The following is a 25,749-nucleotide window of genomic DNA, read 5'->3' as shown; positions in this document are numbered from 1 at the left end:
TTAAACCTACGACTCTAAACTCAGAATCATCTGTTGTAATGATTATATCATTTGCTCTATATATCAGATGCTAGCCCATTAGCTACAAAAAAAAAAAAAAAAGAATTGTTACAAGCTGTACAAATACTTAAGACATTATTTTATAGTAACATTTGTCTCCCCAGAAATATCCAGATCCACTTCTAAGGATAACTATTCAGATTTTTAAAAAGAATGTACCACAATTTCCTGAGGCAATTCAAAAAGAAAATAAATATATAGTGGACATGATTTAATACTTACAACAAGTACTTTTTAAAGCAAATTTACATGTATTACCTCATTCAATCCTCACAACAAGCTATGAAGTGGGTTCTACTATTACCCTGAAGAAAGTGAGGCACAGAGATCAAGGAATTTACTCTTGGCCACACAGATAGTTAGTGTTATAATCAGGTGAAAAGAAGTATTTATTGAGTGCCTACTGCATATGCAACAATACGTCATCTGGTTATCTTTTAATTTCTCTTAATTTTTGGTAACTTTGACCAAAACTGTGTATTTAAGGCATTATTATATCTTTTTTCCAGATCATACAACTGAGGCTTGGAGAGTCTATCCAATATGTCTTGTTCACATTGCCAGTAATTTGGGGGACAATACTTGAGCCCACTGGCAATGTCTTTGGAAAAAGTGTTTAGCCTCCCATTAATTATATTGATCAGTCTCACTACATCTTCATAAATCTTTAATTTTTCTTAATCTTTCCACTGATGTTACTTGTTCACTCCTGTAAACTTTAGAACAAAGGTGATCTCTACAAAGGGCCAATATAAAAACAGCTTCATCTGTGGTTAAGTATCTCCTCTTCGAAGTTGACTTACTGCTTTTCTTCTTTGACCTTTTATCCTGGTTGTAGGCACCAAGCTCATTTTTTTCTTATTCTTTGTAACCCAATCCCCATCTGAATCATGTGTTGAGTAATTAGGTCCCTGACTTGATTTCTTCACTCCAGTATGTTCCTTACTGGCATGAAATTCCTTCTAAATATCAGTATTTAATATCAGTTTTTGTTGGTGATGGTTAACATTCATTCATTTTCAATCATTAGAGGTACAAACAAAGGTTTCTGAAATTCCTTAGGAGGCTTCTGCTGATTATACTATGAAGGAGACACAGTGCACATTCTTTCTGTCCTCTTCTCCTGCATGGACAGAGTGAGAGAAATCCCCACCATTGAAGAAATTTGGTCCCAGAAAGAAATATAATAATAGACCCAGACACCAGAGTGAGGAGAAGGAGCCCAGGGCTTAATTACACTGTATAGGATACAAACCAAGGACTGGAAGTACCATACCAGTTCTTTGCATTGCCAACTCTCTTAAAATATAGGATATTAATAGAAAACTTGAGTGATATTAATGGAAAACTTGAGTTATATTAGCGCCAACAGAGCAGGAAATGATTGCCATTGAAAAAAACTAGTCTATTGCTCACAGTTCCCAAGAGGAAGGAACACACCATGCAAGACCACATGAGGAAAGAGCAGGGTGGGTCAGGAGGCAGAGGGAGAAGGGGGAACTGTAGGCAAGAGCCTTTATTGTGATTTCCATAGGAATAAAAGGGGTAACACAGGGTAAGCAGGCTTAGGATTGGGTATTTTGAATAATTCCAATGGGCTCTGAGGCATAGGGGCTGCCCCTAGCTATCTGGCAGCTGGGCAGGTGGATAGCAGTCCAGATTGTGAGAACTCAGTAAAGGAGGTGGTTAGATTGTAGACTCAGGATTGGTTAGTGTGTATTGGGAAAGTGCACTCACAGGTGAATTCTTTACTATTTCTAGCTATTGGCTAACCCTAGGAGGGGGTGTTCCTCCAAGGCCCCAGATGACAAAGCATCAGAATAAAGAAAATAAAAGGCATGGTTGATACACCAACTAGATGACCACTGAGCTGTTGAATGGTGGGTTTTTTTCCATTTTTAATTTTTATTTAAAATTTTTATCTTTATCGTAATTTGCACGTGTTTTTATTTTGCTATTTTCTAATATTTCAGAAGAAAAATATAACTTCTTATGAACAAAGAGGCTTTTAGGAATTACTAGGTGGATACAGATATTGCTTTAAGAAATAGTGAAAATCACAGTATAAGTAACAATTATTTTACAAATTCATCATGTACAGCATCATTGCAATGTTTGAACATGATATGCAAATTGTATGGTCCATTTTTTAGGATATATGAAATTGTTGGTTACTGTGCTGCATAATAATTGCCATGAACAGTAAACATTTGGTGTAAATGCTTGAGGGTTGCATTGCATTAACTGAGACATTCTGAGATCATTCTGTGGGCAATGAAAAGAAGAATGGTTTTGAGTCTGGAGAGCGACTATCATGGAGAATCTGGCCCAGCCTTACCCCAACCCCAGCCCCTAACCCCAGCTCTCCTCCCTGCTGTCAGAGAAGTCTTGTTGACAATGCTGCTGTCCCCATGGTCGCTGCTCAGGTGGAGCCAGGAAGCATGAATGCAAAAGGAGGTTAAAGCTCCATGAGCTTGAGGAAGAGAAGGCCTTGTTCTGCGGTCTGTGTGGGCACTGCACTTTGATTAAGTACCTGTCTTCAAGCCCCACAATCCACATTACTGTTTACAATTTTCTATTTTAGGAACTCAGAGCAGACTCACCAAGGGACCAAATGGCAGAAGCTAATTGCCAGCCAGTGCTCCCTATCACACGCACCTTCCCTATGTCCTGGAAGAGAATTTATGTCCACTGACCTCAGCTGTATTTCTATGTGCTCTCTCTCTTTTTCTGACTAGATCTAATCCAAAATTTCCCCTAAATCTAACATTTTACTCACCCAGAATTTTAGGGATGTATCTGCAGATAGGAAACCACATGACTAGCCTCAAGCTTCCAGAAGTGATTATGCTTCTCACATTCTCCTGAATCCTGTAAAACACTATGTACTACTCAGAACCACAGGTTACACTTCAAAGAAGTAGATTCCAAATTACACAAAAAAGCATATATACATCTATATCAATGAGTTTCATAATTATGAGTCAGATAGCCGGGTTCAAGTTCTAATATATAAGAGATTAATGGGCAAATCAATTACCTACCCTTGCTCCCTCTTCCTCACCTGTAAAGTGGGGGAAAATTATCACCTCCGCATTGCGATGATCAAATAAGATAAAGTATAGTTAAGTATTGCCTATACTGTAAAGAGCTGGAGAGAAAATACCCCCAAGGCAACCATTCTAGGGTTATGCTTTACCAAAGCTATTCTCTGGCCAAAATCTTAAAGAGGAAAGGGTCTGGATGTTTGTTTTTGATAGAATTGTACAAGTTAGGGTACAATTCACAAGCAATTATGGGTAGAGACAACCCTGAAGAAATAGATTACATGGTGAAAATTTTAATAAGAAAGGGGGAGGATGTTGTATGTCTAAGGCAGCTGGGAAGCAAGGAAAGGGAAGAACTGGGAACTGGTCTAGGTAGTGAAGACATAACAAAGAGCTGGGCCCCTGTATTTTCCCAGCAGTGCTACACAGGTAAGGTACAGTTTTTATATTACTTTCAACAGAGTTCCATTTACCCTAAAGATTTTGCTTTTTGTTCACCTCATCTGCCCAGAAAAACTTTCAAAGTGCTAGGCTAAGCGTTGTTTCCTTATGAGTTAAAATAAGTAATTCTCTTATAAATATTTAAAAGAAATCACCATAGTATGCCTTAATATAGCAGTACACATATCGAAGGAAATTTCTACAATCACAAATATAGAAATGTATGTGTAAATGTGCTCCAAGTCCTCCAGAACTACCTAAGTGCTACAATAGCTTTAAATACATTCTATCAATTTCTGGGACAAGAATCCCATTACAAAAACACAAACTGTGTTATTTAAAACAAAGACATCACTCAACCAAAGAAATGAGTCACTTCTTCAAAAAAGTAGATCACTGACATGGAAAGCTGATACACACAGACACACACACACACAAATATCTGCACACACTTGTATATTAATTATATGTCTATATAAACACATAGATACAGATGATATATAGATATTACATAAAAATCTAAAAATTAAAGTACATTTGACCCTTCAACAACATGGGTTTGAACTGCAGGGGTCTACTTATACATGGATCTTTTTAAATAGTAAATACTACAGTACTATACACATGAATCTGTGGATACAGAGGGCCAAATATAAACTATATTTAGATTAACCCCTGTGTTGTTCAACAGTCAACTCTGTGCACATTTCTTTTTTCAATTCCATAATCCTTTAATGCAATTTTAAGAAAAGATGTTCCTTTTAAAGAAGCACTTGGATAGACATTAGAACAATCTGCTTGAGAAAAGGAAGCAGTAACTATTCTTAAGAAAATTTATAGCCCATATTTTTTGATTCAATGAATATACAGTCCTGTTAATCTGGTGAAAAATTAGACAAATCTGTGTCCCCTTAAAGCAGATGATTGTCTGAAACTAATTACAAAGTCAAGTGTTTGTGTAATTGTGTAAACATTTCTTATAAATTAGTCATTTTTCCACACTATCAAACAATCTGAGACTTAAATTTTCAGGTTTCCATCCCCTGATCGGCAAGTTATTTACCGAAACAAAACCCCCAAATCACTATACACTGTAATTAAATGCTTGCATATGCTTTGAAAATAAAGCAATGATTACAAATTATTCAAAAGCATTAATTTAGGAATAAGTCCAATAAATACACTGATGCACAGGTGTTTCAGGTAGAAATATGCCACTTTTCCTAACCTGTAATAACAGTTGTAGTGATTATAGCTAGTTTTAAACACTTTCTGTTCTGGAAAAGGCCAACAGCAAGAGCTGGTGGCTCCTTGAAACGTAAACATATACTAAGATTTTGCTGGTTCTGTTTTTACTATAATTGTCTTGTCTTTTCTCTCCCTCTTTCCCTTCCTCAGAACAAGATATCAAATAGGTTGGCGTGACCGGAAAAAATAGTCACCTGACAATCAGAAATTCTTAAAGTTGGTGGGTAAATATTCAGTATTAATGTCATTAATGTTTTCATTCACTTATTCATCTATCTATGCATTCAGTCACCAAACATTTATTGAACAACTCTTACAAGTGCAAAATTATTGAGCCCAAAAAGATGTTCAGTTTTTTATCTCAATCAAGTCACACTCTAGTAGGCACATAAGGGAGGAATACTATCCAATCACTGAAGAATTAAAATGATATTTAATTATTGATATTTTAAAATTAAATAATCTGGGAGAGACCTTCAAGACGGCGGAGGAGTATGACGTGGAGATCACCCTCCTCCCCACAAATACATCAGAAATACATCTACATGTGGAACAACTCCTACAGAACACCTACTGAACGCTGGCAGAAGACCTCAGACTTCCCAAAAGGCAAGAAACTCCCCACGTACCTGGGTAGGGCAAAGGAAAAAAGAAAAAACAGAGACAAAAGAATAGGGACGGGACCTGCACCAGTGGGAGGGAGCTGTGAAGGAGGAAAAGTTTCCACACACTAGGAAGACCCTCCAATGGTGGAGACGGGGGATGGCGAGAGGGGGAGCTTTGGAGCCACGGAGGAGAGCGCAGCCACAGGGGTGCGGAGGGCAAAGCGGAGAGATTCCCGCACAGAGGATCAGCGCCGACCAGCACTCACCAGCCTGAGAGGTTTGTCTGCTCACCCGCCGGGATGGGTGGGGGCTGGGAGCTGAGGCTCGGGCTTCGGAGGTCAGATCCCAGGGAGAGGACTGGGGTTGGCGGTGTGAACACAGCCCGAAGGGGGCTAGCGTGCCACAGCTAGCTGGGAGTCTGTCGGGAAAAGGTCTGGAGATGGTGAAGAGGCAAGAGACTTTTTCTTGCCTCTTTGTTTCCTGGTGCACGAGGAGAGGGGATTAAGAGCGCCACTTAAAGGAGCTCCAGAGATGGGCCCAAGCCGCGGCTATCAGCACGGACCCCAGAGATGTGCCTGAAATGCTAAGGCTGCTGCTACAGCCACCAAGAAGCCTGTGAGCAAACACAGGTCACTCTCCACAGCTTCCCTGCCGGGAGCCTGTGCAGCCCGCCACTGCCAGGGTTCCGTGATCCAGGGACAACTTCCCCGGGAGAACACACAGCGCACCTCAGACTGGTGCAACGTCACGACGCCTTGGCCACTGCAGGCTCACACCGCATCCGTACCCCTCCCTCCCCCCAGCCTGAGTGAACCAGAGCCCCCTAATCAGCCGCTCCTTTAACCCCATCCTGTCTGGGCAGGGAATAGATGTCCTCAGGTGATGCACACGCAGAGGCGAGGCCAAATCCAAAGCTGAACCCCAGGAGCTGTGCGAACAAAGAAGAGAAAGGGAAATCTCTCCCAGCAGCCTCAGGAGCAGCAGATTAAATCTCCACAGTAAACTTGATGTACCTGCATCTGTGGAATACCTGAATAGACAACGAATCATCCCAAATTGAGGAGGTGGACTTTGGGAGCAATGGTAGACTTGGGGTTTGCTTTCTGCCTAATTTGTCTCTGGTTTTATGTTTATCTTAGTTTAGTAATTAGAGTTTATTATCACTGGTAGATTTGTTTATTGATTGTGGTTGCTCTCTTCCTTTTTTTTTATATATATATATATATATTTTTTTCCTTTTTCTCTTTTTGTGAGTGTGTATGTGTATGGTTCTTTGTGTGATTTTGTCTGTATAGCTTTGCTTTTACCATTTGTCCTAGGGTTCTGTCTGTCCATTTTTTGTTGTTGTTGTTGTTGTTTTAGTAAAGTTTTTAGCACTTGTTATCATTGTTATCATTGGTGGATTTGTTTTTTGGTTTGGTTGCTCTCTTCTTTCTTTCTTTTTTTTTTATTACTTTTTAACTTTTTAATTTTTAATAATTATTTATTATAATAACTATTTTACTTTATTTATTTATTTATTTTTCTTTCTTTCTTTTTTTCTCCCTTTTCTTCTGAGCCATGTGGCTGACAAGGTCTTCGTGCTCTGGCCGGGTGTCAGGCCTGTGCCTCTGAGGTCCAAGAGCCGAGTTCAGGAAACTGGTCCACCAGAGACCTCCCAGCTGCACATAATATCAAATGGTGAAAGCTCTCCCAGAAATCTCCATCTCAATGCTAAGACCCAGCTCCACTCAATGACCAGCAAGCTACAGTGCTGGACACCCTATGCCAAACAACTAGCAAGACAGGAACAGAACCCCACCCATTAGCAGAGAGGCTACCTAAGATCATAATAAGGTCACAGACACCCCAAAACACACCACCATGGACACGGTCCTGCCCACCAGAAAGACATTCAGCCTCATCCACCAAAACACAGGCACCAGTCCCCTCCACCAGGAAGCCTACACAACCCACTGAACCAACGTTAGCCACTGGGGGCAAACACCAGAAACAACGGGAACTACGAACCTGCAGCCTGCAAAAAGGAGACCCAAACACAGTAAGTTAAGCAAATGAGAAGACAGAGAAACACACAGCAGATGAAGGAGCAAGGTAAAAACCCACCAGACATATATTGTATATCAACTATACTTCAATAAAAATTTTTTAAGAAATAATAAAAGAATGAAAAAGAAATTTGCTTTTTAAAGTACACTATAAAATACTGAAAAGACAAGACAAAGACTGGGTTGAAATACATGAAAAACATACAAATCCAAAGGACTTGTGTCTGTAATATATAATGAATTCTTACAACTGAATAATTAGAAGATAAGTAACCCAATAAAAATGGGCAAAAAAGTTAAAACATACTTCACCAAAAATATTGTATGGATAGCAAATAAGTATATTAAAATGTGCTCAACATCATTGGTTATTATAGTGATGTAAATTAAAAGTGCAATTAAACACCCACTAGATTAACTAACATTAAAAATTTAATCACACCAAGTGATGATGAAAATGTGGACCAACTGGAACTCTCAAACTACTGGTGGAAATGTAAAATGTTACAAGTGCTTTGGAAAACAGTTTGGAAGTTTCTTTAAAAGTTAACTATACAGAGTCAGTGTCACGATGGCATACTAGGAGGACGCAGAATTCGCATCTCCTCACTACTAGGGCAACTACCAGGCACTGGTAGGGGACCACGGACACCTAAGGGGACGGGAGGGAACCCCAGCGACTGGTAGGATGTGAAGTGTGAGGGGGAGTGAAGGGGGAGGAGAAGTGGAGGAGGGATGAGACTGGCGCCCTTGAAGGGCAGCTGGGAGAGGGGAAAGTATCCCACGCCCGAAGGGGGAAATTGGGGGACCATTGGGAGGGCAGAGGACCAAAAGGGAGCATGGCCAGGTTTCCCCTGCCCACTTAGACCCCCAGGAGCCTGTTGATATCCCGAGCCTGATCCTCTGCCCACCTAGGCCCCCTCCAGCCACACGGGCCCTGAGGGAGTGGGAGGGAGGGAAGGGGGAGCAAAAGTAAAGGCCGGACCTCCAGGACCAGCACCCCTGAGAGGTGGCTGGGGGAGGGAAGGAGTTCCTACACCCAATGGGACCCACCCACAGTTAGGGGTCCAGCAGCAATGGAGGAGACCCTGGAGGAGATGGTGGGGGAGAGGGGCACGAAGGAATGGAAGGGAATGCAGCCAGTGCTTTCCCTGTCCACTTAGGCACCAGGAAGCCTGCTCGGCTCCTGGGCCTAATCCTCCACCCTGCAAGCCTCCCTGCTGCCGTGCAGAGCCCAAGCCCCGCCCCTACACCCCCACCCAGGACCCCACCTCTACACTTGGAGACCCCCCTCCAACGAGCTGGGCCTAAACCCCACCCACACACCCTCACGCAGGGCCCTACCTCCAAACTCCAAAACTCCACACTCTAGAGGCCCTCCATTCGACATGCTGCCTCTCCCCTTCTGCGCAGGTCCTAAGCAGAGGCCCCACCCCACGCTCAAACGTCACCCCCCACCCACCTAGGTCCCACCCTACACAAAACCCCGTCCCTGCCTAAGTTCCACTCCCCACCTAAACTCCGCCCCCATAGCTAAGGCTTTTTTTTTCTTCTCTTTTTTCCTCTTTTACATTGGGATCCTGGTTTACCTTGTTGATTCACTGTTGTTGATCCCTTTCTATTTTTATTTTTCCTAATAACTCTTATTTTTCTAATTGTATTTTATTCTTTATACTTTGTTATTCTTCTGTTCCTTTTGGCTTGTTACCCCCCTTTGTTTTTTTCTGTTGTGGTTATATTTTACTTTGTTGCAGTTGTTTCAAATACAGTTTTATTTTTCCTAATATATTATTTATCTTTCTCATTTTATTTTGTTTTTTTTTTTTTTAATTCAAATTTTACTAGGTATCCTCTATTTTTTTTTTTTAAAGTAACTTTTTTAAATTATTTATTTATTTATTTATTTATTTATTTATTTATGGCTGTGTTGGGTCTTCATTTCTGTGCGAGGGCTTTCTCCAGTTGTGGCAAGCGGGGGCCACTCTTCATCGCGGTGCGCAGGCCTCTCACTATCATGGCCTCTCTTGTTGCAGAGCACAGGCTCCAGATGTGCAGGCTCAGTAATTGTGGCTCACGGGCCCAGTTGCTCCGCAGCATGTGGGATCTTCCCAGACCAGGGCTCGAACCCATGTTCCCTGCATTGGCAGGCAGATTCTCAACCACTGCACCACCAGGGAAGCCCCTATTTTGTTTTTTATTCTTTGATATTGTACTGCTCCTTTTTTCTATTTCTTTCTTCCTTTTTTTTTTTTTTTTTTTTTTGCCATGATCTGAAGCTTGTGGGATCTTGGTTCCCAGGTCGGAGGTCAGGCCCGAGTACCTGTGGTGGGAGCTCTGAGTCCAAACAGCTGGAATAACAGAGAACCTCAGATCCCAAGGAATATCAAGCAGAGTGAGGCCTCCTGGAGGTCCTCATCTCAGCACCAAGACCCAGCTCTATCGAACTGTCTGTAAACTCCAGTGCTGGGCGTCTCAGGCCAAACAACCAGTAAGACAGGAATGCAGCCCTACACATCAAAAAAAAAAAAAAAAAAAATGAAATGACAAAAAAATTTCTTAGAGACAAAGGAACAAGGTAAAAACCTACAAGACCAAATAAATGAAGACGAAATAGCCAAAGTACCTGAAAAAGAATTCAGAGTAATGATAGTAAAGATGATCCAAAATCTCGGAAACAGAATGGAGAAAATACAAAAAACATTTAACAAGGATCTAGAAGAACTAAAGAGCAAACAAACAGTGATGAACACACAATTACTAAATTTAAAAATACTATAGAAGGAATCAATAACAGAATAACTGAGGCAGAAGGACAGATAAGTGAGCTGGAAGATAAAATGGTGGAAATAACTGCCAGGGAGCAGAATAAAGAAAAAAGAATGAAAAGAATTGAGGACAGTCTCAGAGACCTCTGGGACAACAGGAAACGCACCAACATTTGAACTATGGGGGTCCCAGAAGAAGAAGAGAAACAGAAAGGGTCTGAGAAAATATTTGAAGAGATTATAGTTGAAAACTTCCCTAACATGGGAAAGGAAATAGCCAATCAAGTCCAGGAAGCACAGAGAGTACCATACAGATAAACCCAAAGAGAAACACACCGAGACATGTATTAATCAAACTATCAAAAATTAAATACAAAGAAAAAATATTAAAATCAGCAAGGGAAAAGCAACAAATAACATACAAGGGAATCTCCATAAGGTTAACAGCTGATCTTTCAGCAGAAACTCTGCAAGCCTGAAGGGAGTAGCAGGACAAATTTAAAGTGATGAAAGGGAAAAACTACAACCAAGATTACTCTACCCATCAAGGATCTCATTCATATTTGACGGAGAAATTAAAACCTTTACAGACAAGCAAAAGTTAATAGAATTCAACACCTCCAAACCAGCTCTACAACAAATGCTAAAGGAACTTCTCTAGGCAGGAAACACAAGAGAAGGGAAAGACCTACAAAAACAAACCCAAAACAATTAAGAAAATGGGAATAGGAACATACATATCAATAAATACCTTAAATGTAAATGGATGAAAAGTGGTCCAACCAAAAGACATAGACTGGCTGAATGGATACAGAAACATGACCCATATATATGCTGTCTACAAGAGACCCACTTCAGACCTAGGGACACATACAGACTGAAAGTGAGGGGATGGAAAAAGATATTCCATGCAAATGGAAATCAAAAGAAAGCTGAAGTAGCAATTCTCATATCAGGAAAAACAGACTTTAAAATAAAGACAATTACAAGAGACAAAGAAGGACACTACATAATGATCAAAGGATCAATCCAAGAAGAAGATATAACAATTGTAAATATTTATGCACCCAACATAGGAGCACCTCAATACATAAGGCAACTGCTAACAGCTATAAAAGAGGAAATCGACAGTAACACAATAATAGTGGGGGACTTTAACACCCCACTTTCACCAATGGACAGATCATCCAAAATGAAAATAAATAAGGAAACACAAGCTTTAAATGATACATTAAACAAGATGGACTTAATTGACATTTATAGGACATTACATCAAAAAAGAGCAGATTACACTTTCTTCTCAAGTGCTCATGGAACATTTTCCAGGATAGATCATACCTTGGGTCACAAATCAAGCCTTGGTAAATTTAAGAAAATTGAAATGGTATCAAGTATCTTTTCCAACCACAACGCTATGAGACTAGATATCAATTACAGGAAAAAAACTGTAAAAAATACAAACACATGGAGGCTAAACAATATGCTACTAAATAACCAAGAGATCACTGAAGAAAGCAAAGAGGAAATCAAAAAATACCCAGAAAAAAATGACAATGAAAACACGATGACCCAAAACCTATGGGATGCAGCAAAAGCAGTTCTAAGAGGGAAGTTTATACCAATACAATCCTACCTCAAGAAACAAGAAACATCTCAAATAAACAACCTAACCTTACACCTAAAGCGATTAGAGAAAGAAAAACAAAAAAACCCTCAAAGTTAGTAGAAGGAAAGAAATCATAAAGATCAGATTAGGAATAAATGAAAAAGAAATGAAGGAAACAATAGCAAATATCAATAAAACTAAAAACTGGTTCTTTGAGAAGATCAACAAAATTGATAAACCATTAGCCAGACTCATCAAGAAAAGAAGGGAGAAGACTCAAATCAATAGAATTAGAAGTGAAAAAGAAGAGTCACAACTGAAACTGCAGAAATACAAAGGATCATGAGAGATTACTACAAGCAACTATATGCCAATAAAATGGACAACCTGGAGGAAATGGACAAATTCTTAGAAAAATACAACCTTCCGAGACTGAAGCAGGAAGAAATAAAAAATATAAACAGACCAATCACAAGCACTGAAATTGAAACTGTGACTAAAAATCTTCCAACAAACAAAAGCCCAGGACCAGATGGCTTCACAGGCAAATTCTATCAAACATGTAGAGAAGAGCTAACACCTATCCTTCTCAAACTCTTCCAAAATATAGCAGAGGGAGGAACACTCCCAAACTCATTCTCTGAGGCCATCCTCACCCTGATACCAAACCCAGACAAAGATGTCACAAAGAAAGAAAACTACAGGCCAATATCACTGATGAACATAGAAGCAAAAATCCTCAACAAATACTAGCAAACAGAATCCAACAGCACATTAAAAGGATCATACACCATGATCAAGTGGGGTTTATCCCAGGGATGCAAGGATTCTTCAATATACGCAAATCAATCAATGTGATACACCATATTAACAAATTGAAGGAGAAAAACCATATGATCATATCAATAGATGCAGAAGCTTTCCACAAAGTTCAACACGCATTTATGATAAAAACCCTCCAGAAAGTAGGCATAGAGGGAAATTGCCTCAACATAATAAAGGCCATATATGACAAACCCACAGCCAAGATCATTCTCAGTGGTGGAAAACTGAAACCATTTCCACTAAGATCAGGAATAAGACAAGGTTGTCCACTCTCACCACTATTATTCAACATAGTTTTGGAAGTTGTAGCCCAGCAATCAGAGAAGCAAAAGAAATAAAAGTAATCTAAATTGGAAAAGAAGAAGTAAAGCTGTCACTGTTTGCAGATTACATGATACTATACATAGAGAATCCTAGAGATGCTACCAGAAAACTACTAGAGCTAATCAATGAATTTGGTAGAGTAGAAGGATACAAAATTAATGCACAGAAATCTCTTGCATTCCTATACACTAATGATGAAAAATATGAAAGAGAAATTAAGGAAACACTCACATTTACCATTGCAACACAAAGAATAAAATACCTAGGAATAAACCTACCTAAGGAGACAAAAGACCTGTATGGAGAAAACTATAAGACACTGATGAAAGAAATTAAAGACAATACAAACAGATGGAGAGATATACCATGTTCTTGGACTGGAAGAATCGACATTGTGAAAATGACCATACTACCCAAAGCAATCTACAGATCCAATGCAATCCCTATCAAACTATCAATGGCATTTTTCACAGAACTAGAACAAAAAATTTCACAGTTTGTATGGAAACACAAAAGACTCTGAATAGCCAAAGCAATCTTGAGAAAGAAAAACGGAGCTGGGGGAATCAGGCTCCCTGACTTCAGACTATACTACAAAGCTGCACTAATCAAGACAGCATGGCACTGGCACAAAAACAGAAATATAGATCAATGGAACAGGATAGAAAGGCCAGAGATAAACCCATGCACATATGGTCACCTTATCTTTGATAAAGGAAGCAAAAGCATACAATGGAGAAAAGACAGCCTCTTCAATAAGTGGTGCTGGGAAAACTGGACAGCTACATGTAAAAGAATGAAATTAGAACACTTCCTAACACCATGCACGAAAATAAACTCAAAATGAACTAAAGACCTAAATGTAAGGCCAGATACTATAAAACTCTTAGAGGAAAACATAGACTGAACACTCTATGACATAAATCACAGCAAGATCCTTTTTGACCCACCTCCTAGAGAAATGGCAATAAAAACAAAAATAAACAAATGGGACTTAATGAAACTTAAAAGCTTTTGCACAGCAAAGGAAACCATAAAAAAGACGAAAAGGCAACCCTCAGAATGGGTGAAAAATTTGCAAACGAAGCAACTGACAAAGGATTAATCTCCAAAATATACAAGCACCTCATGCAGCTCAGTATCAAAAAATCAAAAAACCCAATCCAAAAATGGGCAGAAGACCTAAATAGACAATTCTCCAAAGAAGCTATACAGATTGCCAACAAACACATGAAAGGATGCTCAATATCACTAATCATTAGAGAAATGCAAATCTAAACTACAATGAGGTATCACCTCATACCAGTCAGAATGGCCATCATCAAAAAATCTACCAACAATAAATGCTGGAGTGGGTGTAGAGAAAAGGGAACCCTCTTGCATTGTTGGTGGGACAGTAAATTGATACAGCCACTATGGAGGTTCCTTAAAATCTAATAGAACTACCATACAACCCAGCAATTCCACTACTGGGCATATACCCAGAGAAAACCATAATTCAAAAAAGAGCCATGTACCACAATGTTCACTGCAGCTCTATTTACAATAGCCAGGACATGGAAGCGACGTAACTGTCCATCGACAGATGAATGGATAAAGAAGATGTGGCTGATATATACAGTGGAATATTACTCAGCCTTAAAAAGAAATGAAACTGAGTTATTTGTAGTGAGGTGGATGGACCTAGAGTCTGTCATACAGAGTGAAGTCAGAAAGAGAAAAACAAATACCATATGCTAACACATATATATGGAATCTAAGAAAAAAAAAAAAAAGGTTCTCAAGAACCTAGGGGCAGGACAGGAATAGAGACCAGACCTAGAGAATGGACTTGAGGACACGGGCAGGGGGAAGGGTAAGTTGGGACGAAGTAAGAGAGTGGCATGGACATGTATACACTACCAAATGTAAAATAGATAGCTAGTCGGAAGCAGCCACATAGCACAGGGAGATCAGCTCGGTGCTTTGTGACCACCTAGAGGGGTGGGATAGGGAGGATGGGAGGGAGCCACAGGAGGGAGGAGATATGGGGATATATGTATATGCATAGCTGATTCACTTTGTTATAAAGCAGAAACTAACACACCATTGTAAAGCAATTATACTCTAATAAAGATGTTAAAAAAAATAAAATCTAAGCAAAGTGTTTGAACATAAAAAAAATAATAATAAATTAAGTAATCTGGTATTTTCTGTAAGATTTACCAGTACAGGAAAAAATGATTACAAAAGCTTAAAATAACACCTTGATATTTAAATATTCTTCTTGGTGTACAATTTTATTACCTACAGATGTTAAAAGCAATCCACTTGCATAGGTAACAGCAATGATGTGGATCAGGATCAACTTGCCTGATAGGAGTTAAATAAGCAATCATTGTTAGGCTAATTCTGCCTTCCATTCCATCCCCATCCCTCAAATGGCTGATATGAAAAAGATTTTTATATTAATTAGAAAGAGCACCCTCTTTTCCTTTCCTGGTGACCTGGTTTTCTATCTTTAGAGATCATATTTCAAAAGTAAAATTAAGACCTCTCAATATAAGTTAGAAAAAAAAATTTTCACAAAAGAAATCATTCTAGAAATTTGAAGTCACCCAGAAAGGGATATTTTGGTATCAGTTTTCCACCATCCAATAGGGGAAAAATACTAGAGAAAAATGAACAATTTACAAGTTCATCTTTGAATTATTATGTATGTATTGTAATTGCCAGATTTTAAAATCATTGCCAAATCAACATAACAAATATAATATTGTATAATATCTTTGTTAAAAATTTCAAATTCTGAAACAAAATTTTCTCTTTAATTTGTTGACGTGGTGTAACTTAGTAGAGACTTGACCTCCTATTGCTGTAAATGCCTTTACAAAGATAATAGGTAATCAGTTTCTGTAAATTGGGCTCTGGCTACCTAAAAGTAATATTCCCTACTTTTCTTTATTCAGATGCTTTTATGAAAGATGAAAGAATCAGGTGGAGTAGGGAATATGGATTTGGGAATATGTAAAGAATAGTGATTATGTGGGGCACAATAGGATGGAAGGATACAGGGAAGGGAGAAACTGCATTAGCCTGGACATTTAATTTCCATTTGGAAGAAGGAGGAAAACAGATCATTATGAAGTTTCCACCACATGTCAGGCCCTATCATAATCTTACTTAATGTTCGTGGCAACTGTGTGAGAGAGTATTTTTTCCCATTTTACAAATGAAAGAACAAGGATTAAATAAAACATTCAAGATCCCATAGCGACCAACCTGGGAATAGAATCCCTATCTGTATGATTCCAGGACCTGCCTCCATTCCCTTCTGGATAGAAGAGGGATCTGATAAGAAGAGATTATTCCAGAAAACAGGAACTATTTGTATGCTGGTACCAGAAGACTCTGAACAAACTACAGAAATGTAGTTTATTCTTCAATGACTCAGTGATGTTTTAGTCAAAATACTGGCTATTACATTGAATATTATTTTTTGCACTGATCTTTATGTTCTAGCATGGGAACTTTCTCAATCAATGTAACCATTGTTAAACCATCAAAGGAGTTAAGAATTCTTGTTCTACTCAAATAGCTCCTTGCTCTAACTACAAAATGCTTTTCATAGCCTGAGAAAATTCTGAGATATTAATGAGTGTATGCATGTGACGTCCCTTGAGTTCCTTGCAAAAAAGGGCTAAGTATAAAAGTTATGTTATTCCCTTTTTTCTCCTTATACTTGATGTCTTGCCTAAGCTGACTGTGACTTGTTGATTCTGCTAATCTCCAGAAAAATGAAGCCACCCTTCAATGCCTAAATAAAAACAGAGGTCAGTTAATGGTTTAAGTTCTACCTCCCGGCTTCCAGGAACAAAGAAAGGTGTTTTGATTTCATTACCATAAGTTTAATGTGTATGCACTGTCAGATTAACTTAATAAGAATTCACAAACTAGTGGTAAGAGCAGGTTATGTGAGCATTAGAGAGATTGTCCTGACAAAATTTGAGAGCTACCTTTCAAGAATCCAGGAGGTAAAGAGGGGGAGCTGGGGAAATAGCTGTTAATGGAGCCAGCAATATTCCAAGTGAATATATTTAATTTTATAAAACATTGAAGATTTCATCAATGTGGTGACCCAGAAGACAAACTCAGAGGAAAAAAAATGTCTTTTTGACAGGGAATGGGTTGTTTGTAAATGGATTTTCAGTGCACTAGATTTGTATGTATTTGTTATAATATTACTTAAAAAGCTAATCAGGTAATTTATAATTAACAGGAGGTAGTCCCTCTGGATCAAGAGAAGAATTTTAGGGGCTTCCCTGGTGGTGCGGTTGAGAATCTGCCTGCCAATGCAGGGGACGCGGGTTCGAGCCCTGGTCTGGGAAGATCCCACATGCTACGGAGCGACTAGGCCCGTGAGCCACAATTGCTGAGCCTGCACGTCTGGAGCCTGTGCTCCGCAACAGGAGAGGCCGCGATAGTGAGAGGCCCGCGCACCGCGATGAAGAGTGGCCCCCGCTTGCCGCAACTAGAGAAAGCCCTCGCACGGAAACGAAGACCCAACACAGCCATGAATAGATAAATAAATAATAAATTTTAAAATTTTTTTTAAAAAAAAGAAAAGAAAAGAATTTTAACTCAATATGTAGAGCTGTTGATTCTATTTTTCAACTACACTCAGCCTCTTTTTATCCTGTTCTCTCTGCTTTCTCACCAGGACCTTCAGCCTCTTTTTCTACTGGTTTCTTTCCATCAACATTTAAACATGATCAATGTGTCATTTGTCTAAAACAAATAAGCAAATAAAGCCCTCTCAGTCCCACAACCTCCTCTACTGATTGTCCAATCTAATCTTTCATAGCCAACTTTTTCTTGAAAACATTTTCTTTGTGTTTTATACAGAGTAAAAAATATGTATTTCTCTTATGAAATAATGTTCTGCTAGTACTTGATGCATTCTTCTATTATAACCTTTATCACATTACATCATGATTGTTTCCATCTATACGATGTATCAAGATTGCTTTCATTCATACGTGGTTTGTAAATCCATAGTCCCAATCTATCCTTTTGTCCTGCAATCTAACCCAAGATATCTCTAACTACCTATTGGACATCTTTATTAGGTATCTCATAGCACTCCACACTCAGCTTGTCCAAAACTGACTCATCATCATCCCCCACCCCAAATTTACTTTTTTTCTCAAGTCTTCCCTATCTCAATGAAAGACAACTCCATCTACTCCATTTTCCAATCCAGAAATCTAGGTATCCTTTATTTCTCCTCACACTTAGCAGTTAACCACTACATATTGCCGATTTATCCCCTAAATACTGCTTGGGATACCCATTTTCCTCCATCTCACTATCTCTATTCTAAGGCCATATCACCACTATTTCCCTGAATTACTCGAACTGCCTCCTTACCCTCCTATCTACTTTACAACTTGCTTTAGAATGATCTTTCCGTTCACTCCACTGCCAAAATCCTTACCCATTGCCTGTATAACAAATGATCGATTCTTTAAACATGGCTTGCAAGTCCCCACCTATATCTCCAGTTTCATTGCTTATTTCTACCTTCTAGACAAGCCTATTCTACAATGACAGAGATTTTTTTCTCATTCTTTGACCTGCCACATTCTCATGGTGAGACCTTCATTTCTGTAGTTCCCACTCTTTAGAACAACCTTCTCCCATTCTCCCCTCCAACCTAAGAAATCCTTAACATCCTTCAGGTCTCTGCTTCTTTCTGGAAGCCTCCCCTTGGTGTGTAGACAAGTTTAGGTTCTCTTCTATATGATCCCATAAACCCTTTATTTCTTCTAAGTTACTACTCATCAGACTTTATTTTAATTCTTATGTAATTCTCTAGCTTTTCCAATAGAGTTCATATTTTTTAAGAAAAGAAAGCATGTCTCTTCCTGATCTTACTCTATCCCCAGCTTCTAGCACAGTGCCTTACAATTAGTAGGCACTTAATAAAATTTGTATGTAAAGGATCATATCCAAAATAAAAAGTAATATTATTTAAGCAAACAAATTCTTGATAGTTAACTGTATCACTTTCTTATATCAGAGAACACAGATTCAGATCCCTCTGAATAGCATGCCCATATAATTGTTGATCCACACCAGGACATTTTTGACAGCAAAGGGGATAATATTGATGAATTAAAGATCAACAGGGGTAAACTAAGACTGCTGCAGGCAAACCAGGACATGTGGTCACCTTCCCTTAGGAGGAAAGCTTATAACACAAATAAATAAAGCACAGGCATGTCTGTTTTGTCTGGTGGTGGGGTTTGGGAATGTTCTATTGATCTGGAGATTGCAGGAACTATGCAGCTCCTGATAATTGTTGCCATGTTGGAATTTAGACCTAGTCTTAACAGATCTTCTGATTTATCAAGAAAAATAGAAAATCCTGATTTTATCTGAAATATCCTAATGTTTTAATGATGTCAACTCATTTTAAAAGTTTTAAAACAAAACTTCTAATATGGACAGGAGTTAAAATCAAAATATGTAATCACCTACATAATCCAGACACACAGACATCAGTGAAAGCCACTGCATAGGAGCAGGGTACTCCAGGCATTACACATTTAGCTGTTGAGTCGTAAGGAGGTTCAGAAAAATCCCAAGAAAGGAGCCCAGGCAACCAGGATATTAGGCGGATACTCAGGAGACCTGAAAGCATCTCAATATACTAAATCCAGTAGAGCCACACCTAACTATCATTCCTGGTATAGATATAAGAAATATTTCATGAGAACCCCTAGAATGTCTTTGTTAAAACCCAAATAACTGAGTTACTTCCACATTAGTGTGTTGATTTTTATTTCCTACTCATTCATCACAGTCACCCCCTAAATGCTGTCTGTGTTTGATTTCCCCTATATTAGGTATTAAAGGTTCAGAATTTCATGCTCCCTGCCTCTACTACAGAGTTTTACTAGACAGCTGCAAAACAAGTACCATTAGTTGCCAATGCTTAAATCATCAGTTTGGTGGATATAACTTTGGTTGGAAAGATTTAGCACAGCTTCTACCTCCCCATCCACGACTCCTCACCCACAATTTGCCCATTAGTGATATCTGTCTAATATCATAGTTCAGTCTGCAGACTTTTGCTTAGTCTGGTAATAATGCATTCGAAATGGTTTCATGATCAAGGACTGGATGAGTAATTGATCAAACAGCTTGTGTTATTTATATTCTCCAAATGTTTATAAAACAGATTTACAAACATGATTATGCTAAGGATATAATTAAAGAATGAGTCACAAAGAATCTCTGAGATCATCTAGCCCAGCCTCTTCACTTTACAGCTGAGGAAACTTCACCTGGGGGAGGCTGAGCAATTTATTGAAGTCACACAACCTGCCAGATGCAATGTTTAAGTTCTCTCAGTGCCAACAAAGAGTTCGCCAGTGACAGAAGTTTCAGCATATGGGTGGGGATGGAGGTAACAGGATTTGGGAGAGGAGTTTGGGAACCAGAAGTAGTTACTAGCTGGTTACCAGATAGTATTTTTAAAGAGACAAATAAACTGCCAGTGACCTAACCACAGAGCTGAGGCAGACTTCCTGCTGAGGGATTAATTCCTTCACAGTCATCTGAGGAACAAAGTGGCGTCCACCAGGAAATGCTTCTGATCACAGATCCACTGGGTAGTGGAGATTTTTCAGCCTTAATTTTGTTATTTTATTTCTATCTCTAAACTTCATACTCTAGTCATTCACCTCCCCTCACAGCCTCATTTCCATTCAGTTTTGATCTCCCCTTTGCCTTTTGCTTTCTCCTTAATGATGTTTATCTCATTCCTTACCACCATGCCCTGGTATTCCAAAGAAATGTTCTAGTTCCCTTAAATTTTCCCATGGAATACTCCATGTATCTCCTCCTCTCTACTGAAACCTGGATTTCCTATAGCAGCACCACTTCTCTCAACAGCTTTCCAAGTGAGCACTTTTTATTCTCCTTCTTGCTTCCTGTTCCATGGCTCACCAAGTCATCCGAAGCCCAGGTCATTCTTGAGTTATCTTGGGGTCCTGTCTTCTCTGTCTCCAAAACTGTGTTTCAAAAATAACTTCAGAGACCATCTCCTCCTCTTCGTCTCTATAACCACTGCCTAGTTCATGCACTTAAAGTTTCTAACTCAAAACGTTGTAATTGACCCTTGAATGATCCCTCCACTTCCAGCTCCTTCACATTCAGCCCATTCTCCACAGGGCCACCAGAGTTTTCTGTCTAAAGCACAAAACTGATAAAGTCACTACAGCACATGTGTCCCGTCATTTACCAGATAAAGTCAAAATGGCTTAGCAGTAAAAATGCTTATATGCTTTGACTTGGTGAATGAAATTAGAGGAACTTATTCTTAAATAATCAGATATATGGAGAAATGTTTATTTTCAATAATAATGTTCTCTGTAGTGTCTTTAGACAAAACTCCCCCAAAATGAAATAAACCTGAATGTTCTCAAATAGAAAAACTGTTCTAAATTTTAGAATATTTGTAAGGTGGATTATAATGTAACTATTAAAAATTATGTTTATAAAAATTTCTATTGCTAGCCAAAATGTATAAACCTACTATAACCTAACTCCCCAACTGATTACAGCTAAAATCTCTGGACAAAAATACAGAAAGTAATTACCTGAGGATGCTGAATAGTGTACAAAAGCAGATTAGGGAGGGACAGTCAAAGCTAGAGGAAGGAATCCATATGAGTGTGAATTTCCCAGGATTTTTCTCCTCTTTCCCCTCATGATATAAATTTGTGAGTGTACCCCAATCATAGAAATGTAGTGGTGACACCTAAGACGCCAAAAGAAACCTAACCTTTTGGACCAGTGACCAGGGCTAAAGGTCCTCTGCAAGGCAGAAATTGTAGAAGAACCCGATAGAAAAGAGAGCTGAAAAAGGGAATTCCTTAATTCTATGTATAAATCAGCAAAAGTCCTGAGCTCATGTCTGAGTTGTGAGTGCATAGGGAAGACCCACAGTAATGTAGAAAAAGCTTTGAGACTTGAACTATATAATATAAAGCACCATCCGAGTCCCTGGCTTATCCCTGCGTGGCACATAAGTGGCACAGACCCAAAGCAACGTGGCAAAGGTTTGCAAACTAAGATGATATTGAAACCACTACTAAATAAGGTGAGAAAAAAATTAGGATCTGACCCTAAACAAGTTAAATGCCTGCTCAAACAACAACAAAATTAAGAACATTGTCAATAGAATTTTAACAGAACCCGGATTCTCAAAACATAATGTTCAAAGTGTGCAGTAAATATCCAAAAGTACTCAACATACAAAAATTCCAGAAAATATGATGAATTAGCAAAAGAAAAAACAATCAACAGTTGCCAAGCACAAAGCAACTCAAAAATTGGAATTGTACAGAATGATTATTCCTCTATTAGTTAAAAGTAAATACGCTTGAAATGAATGGAAAAATAGACGTTTTCAGTAGAGAATTAAAAACTAATAAAAATGAAAACTTTACAACTAAAAAAATACAATATGTAAAATTTTTTTAATTCCCTTATGAGTTCAATAGGATGGAGACAGAAGAGAATCTGGGAACTTACAGAGATACCCAACTGAAATTATCCCATCTAAGGAATGGAGGAGACTATATTGAAAAAAAAAAAAAAAGCATAATAAAGCTTTAGATAGCTGTGGGACAATATCGAAAGTTCTAACACTTTGTCCCTCAAGTCCTGTAAGGAGAGAGAGAAGAACAATGGTGTAGAAAACAATACTTGAAGAAATACTAGCTAAATTATCCCCAAATTAGTGAAAGACATAGATTGAGAGATTCGAGAAGTTTAGTAAACTCTAAACAAGATAAACTCAAAGGAAATTATGTCCAGACATATCATGACCAAACACAAATACCAAAGATAAACGAAAAATCTTCAAAGTAGTGAGAGGAAAATGATAAATTATATTTAGGGAACAACAATTCAAAGGACTGCAGTTTTCTCACCAGAAAATAGTAAAACAAATATTTTAGATATTGAAAGAAAAGAACTGTCAACCCCAAATTTTATTGTCAATGAAAATATCCATTAGACATGAAGGTGAAATAAAGATATTACCAGATGAAAGAGAACTAAAAGAGTTTGTTGACAACAGATCTGCTCCAAATGATATACTAAAGGCATTTCTTCATATTTAAGAGAAGTAAAGCCAATCCTACACAATCTCTTCCAGAAAATAGAAGAAAAGGGAAACTCTTCCCAAATCATCTTATGAGGCCAGAATTACCCTTATGCCAAAACCAGACAACAACACTAAAAGAAAATTACAGACCAATATACCTCACAAACATAGATACAGAAATTCTAAACAAAATAATATCAAATTGAATCCAGCAATATATGAAGAAGATAATACATCATAACCAAGTGGTGTTTGTCTTGAAATGCAAGGCTGGGCAAACATCTGAAAATCTATCAGTGTAATTTACCATACCAACATTCTAAAGATTAAGAAACATATGATCATCTCCATAAATGTAGAAAAGTCTTTGAAAATTTTCAACATGCACTCATGATCTCAGTAAGGAATACAAAAGAAATTCCTTAGTTTGATAAAGGACATTGTGATGGTTAATTTTGTGTTTCATATTGACTGGGCCGAGGAATGTACAGATTAAACATCATTTCTGGGTGTGTATGTGAGTATGTTTCCAGATACTGTTAGCATTTGAATCAGTGGACTCAGTGAAGTAGATTGCTCCCCTCCCAATGTAGTGGGCATCACTCAATCCATTGAGGGCCTGAATAGGACAAAAAGGTGGAGGAAGGAGGAATTTACCTTTTTTGCTTCCTGCCTGTTTTCTTGAGCTGGGACATCAGTCTCCTCTGGCCCTTGGACTGGAATTTACACTATTGGCTCCCCTGGTTCTTAGGCCTTCAGACTGGGACTGAAATTACACCACTAGCTTTCCTGGGTCTCCAACTTGCAAACAGAAGATCATGGGACTTCTCAGCCTCCTTCCCTCATAATTGTGTGAGCCAATTCCTCTAAATAAACAAATAAATAAATATGTGTGTGTATATATATATCCTATTGATTCTGTTTCCTTGGAGAACCTTGACTAATACAGTCATCTACCAAAATACACACATACATTCATACATACATACATAAAACCATAGCTGACATAATACTCAGTGGTGAAGCCTGAATGTCTTCCTCCTAAGATCAGGAACAAGGCAAGGATGTCCACTCTCACCACTGCTATTCAAGGTCATACTGGAAGTCCTGGGCAGTGCAATAAAGCAATACAAAGAATTAAAGGGAGTACAGATTGGAACGGAAGAAATAAAACTTTATTTTCAGATATCATTTCCTACATAAAAAACATCAAGAAATTGACCAAAAAGCACTTATCACTAACAAGTATAACAGTCACAAAATACGAGGTCAAAAATGCCTAGGATCATCATCCTCAAAACTAAAAACACTAAAGAAAGAATCAAAGATTGAATAATGGAGAGAGAAGTCATGTTGTTCATGAATTGGAGAACTCAATACCATTAGGATGTCAATTCTCCCCAGACTGATCAATAAGTTCATTACAAACTCAGTCAAATTCCCAGCAGGATTATTTTGCAGATAACTGACAAGCTGATTATAAAATTTATATGAATAAGCAAAGGAACTAGAAGAACAAACTTTTTGAAAAGAAAAACATGAAAGTTGCATATGGTTTGATTTCAAGATTTACTATAAAAGCCACAGTAATAAAGACAGTGTAGTATTGGTGAATGGATACACACATAGGTCAATGGAATGAACAGAGAGTGCAAAACTAGGCCCATACACCTACGGGCAATTGACTTTGACAGAAGTGCAAAGCTGATTTGATGGAGAAATGATAGCCTATTGTACATATGGTGGTAGAACAATTAAATACACATATGAAAAATAATGAACCCTATACCTTCCTCACATCTTATATAAAAATTAACTCATAGACCTACATATGAAAGCTAAAACTATAAAACATAGAAGAAAGTGCAAGAGAAAAACTTTGTCCTGTGGGTTAGACAAAGGAATTTTAGATACACCAAAAGCACAACCCATAAAAGAAAAAAGTTATAAATGGACCTTATCAAAATATAAACTTTACCCTGTTAAGAGAATGAAAAACAAGCCACATACCGGGAGAAAATATTTGCCAATCACATATTTGACGAAGGACTTGACCCAGAATATCTAAAGAATTCTGAAAACTTGATAATAAGAAAACAGACAACCCCATTTAAAAAATGGGATAGAGTCTTGAATAGACACTTCACCAAAGAATATGGATTCAAATAAGCACGTGACAAAATGCTCAACATCATTCATTACTCATCAAGGATATACGTATTAAAACCACAATGATACATTACACATCTATTAAAATGGTTTCAAAATACTGTTACTGTCAAGTGCTGATGAGGATGGACAGCAACCTGAACACTCATACCTTGCTTGTGAGAATGAAAAAGAGTATGGCCACTTTGGAAAACAGCTTGCCAGTTTGTTATATATCTAAATATTAATGATCCAGCCATCCCACGCTTAGGTATTTATCCAAGGGAAATGAAAACTATGTTCACACAAAAACCTACATGAATGCTTTAGCATCTTTGTTCGTAATTGCTGAAAACTGGAAGCAACTCAGATGTCCTTCAGCCCATATATGGATGAGCCATCTCTGGTGCATTCATTTAATAAAATGCTAATCAGTGATAAAGCGGCAACAACATGGGTAACTCTTAGAT

This window comes from Eschrichtius robustus, chromosome 6, assembly GCF_028021215.1.
Source record: "Eschrichtius robustus isolate mEscRob2 chromosome 6, mEscRob2.pri, whole genome shotgun sequence".
In the NCBI taxonomy this organism is placed as follows: Eukaryota; Metazoa; Chordata; class Mammalia; order Artiodactyla; family Eschrichtiidae; genus Eschrichtius; species Eschrichtius robustus.
Note: the sequence above shows the minus strand (reverse complement) of the source record.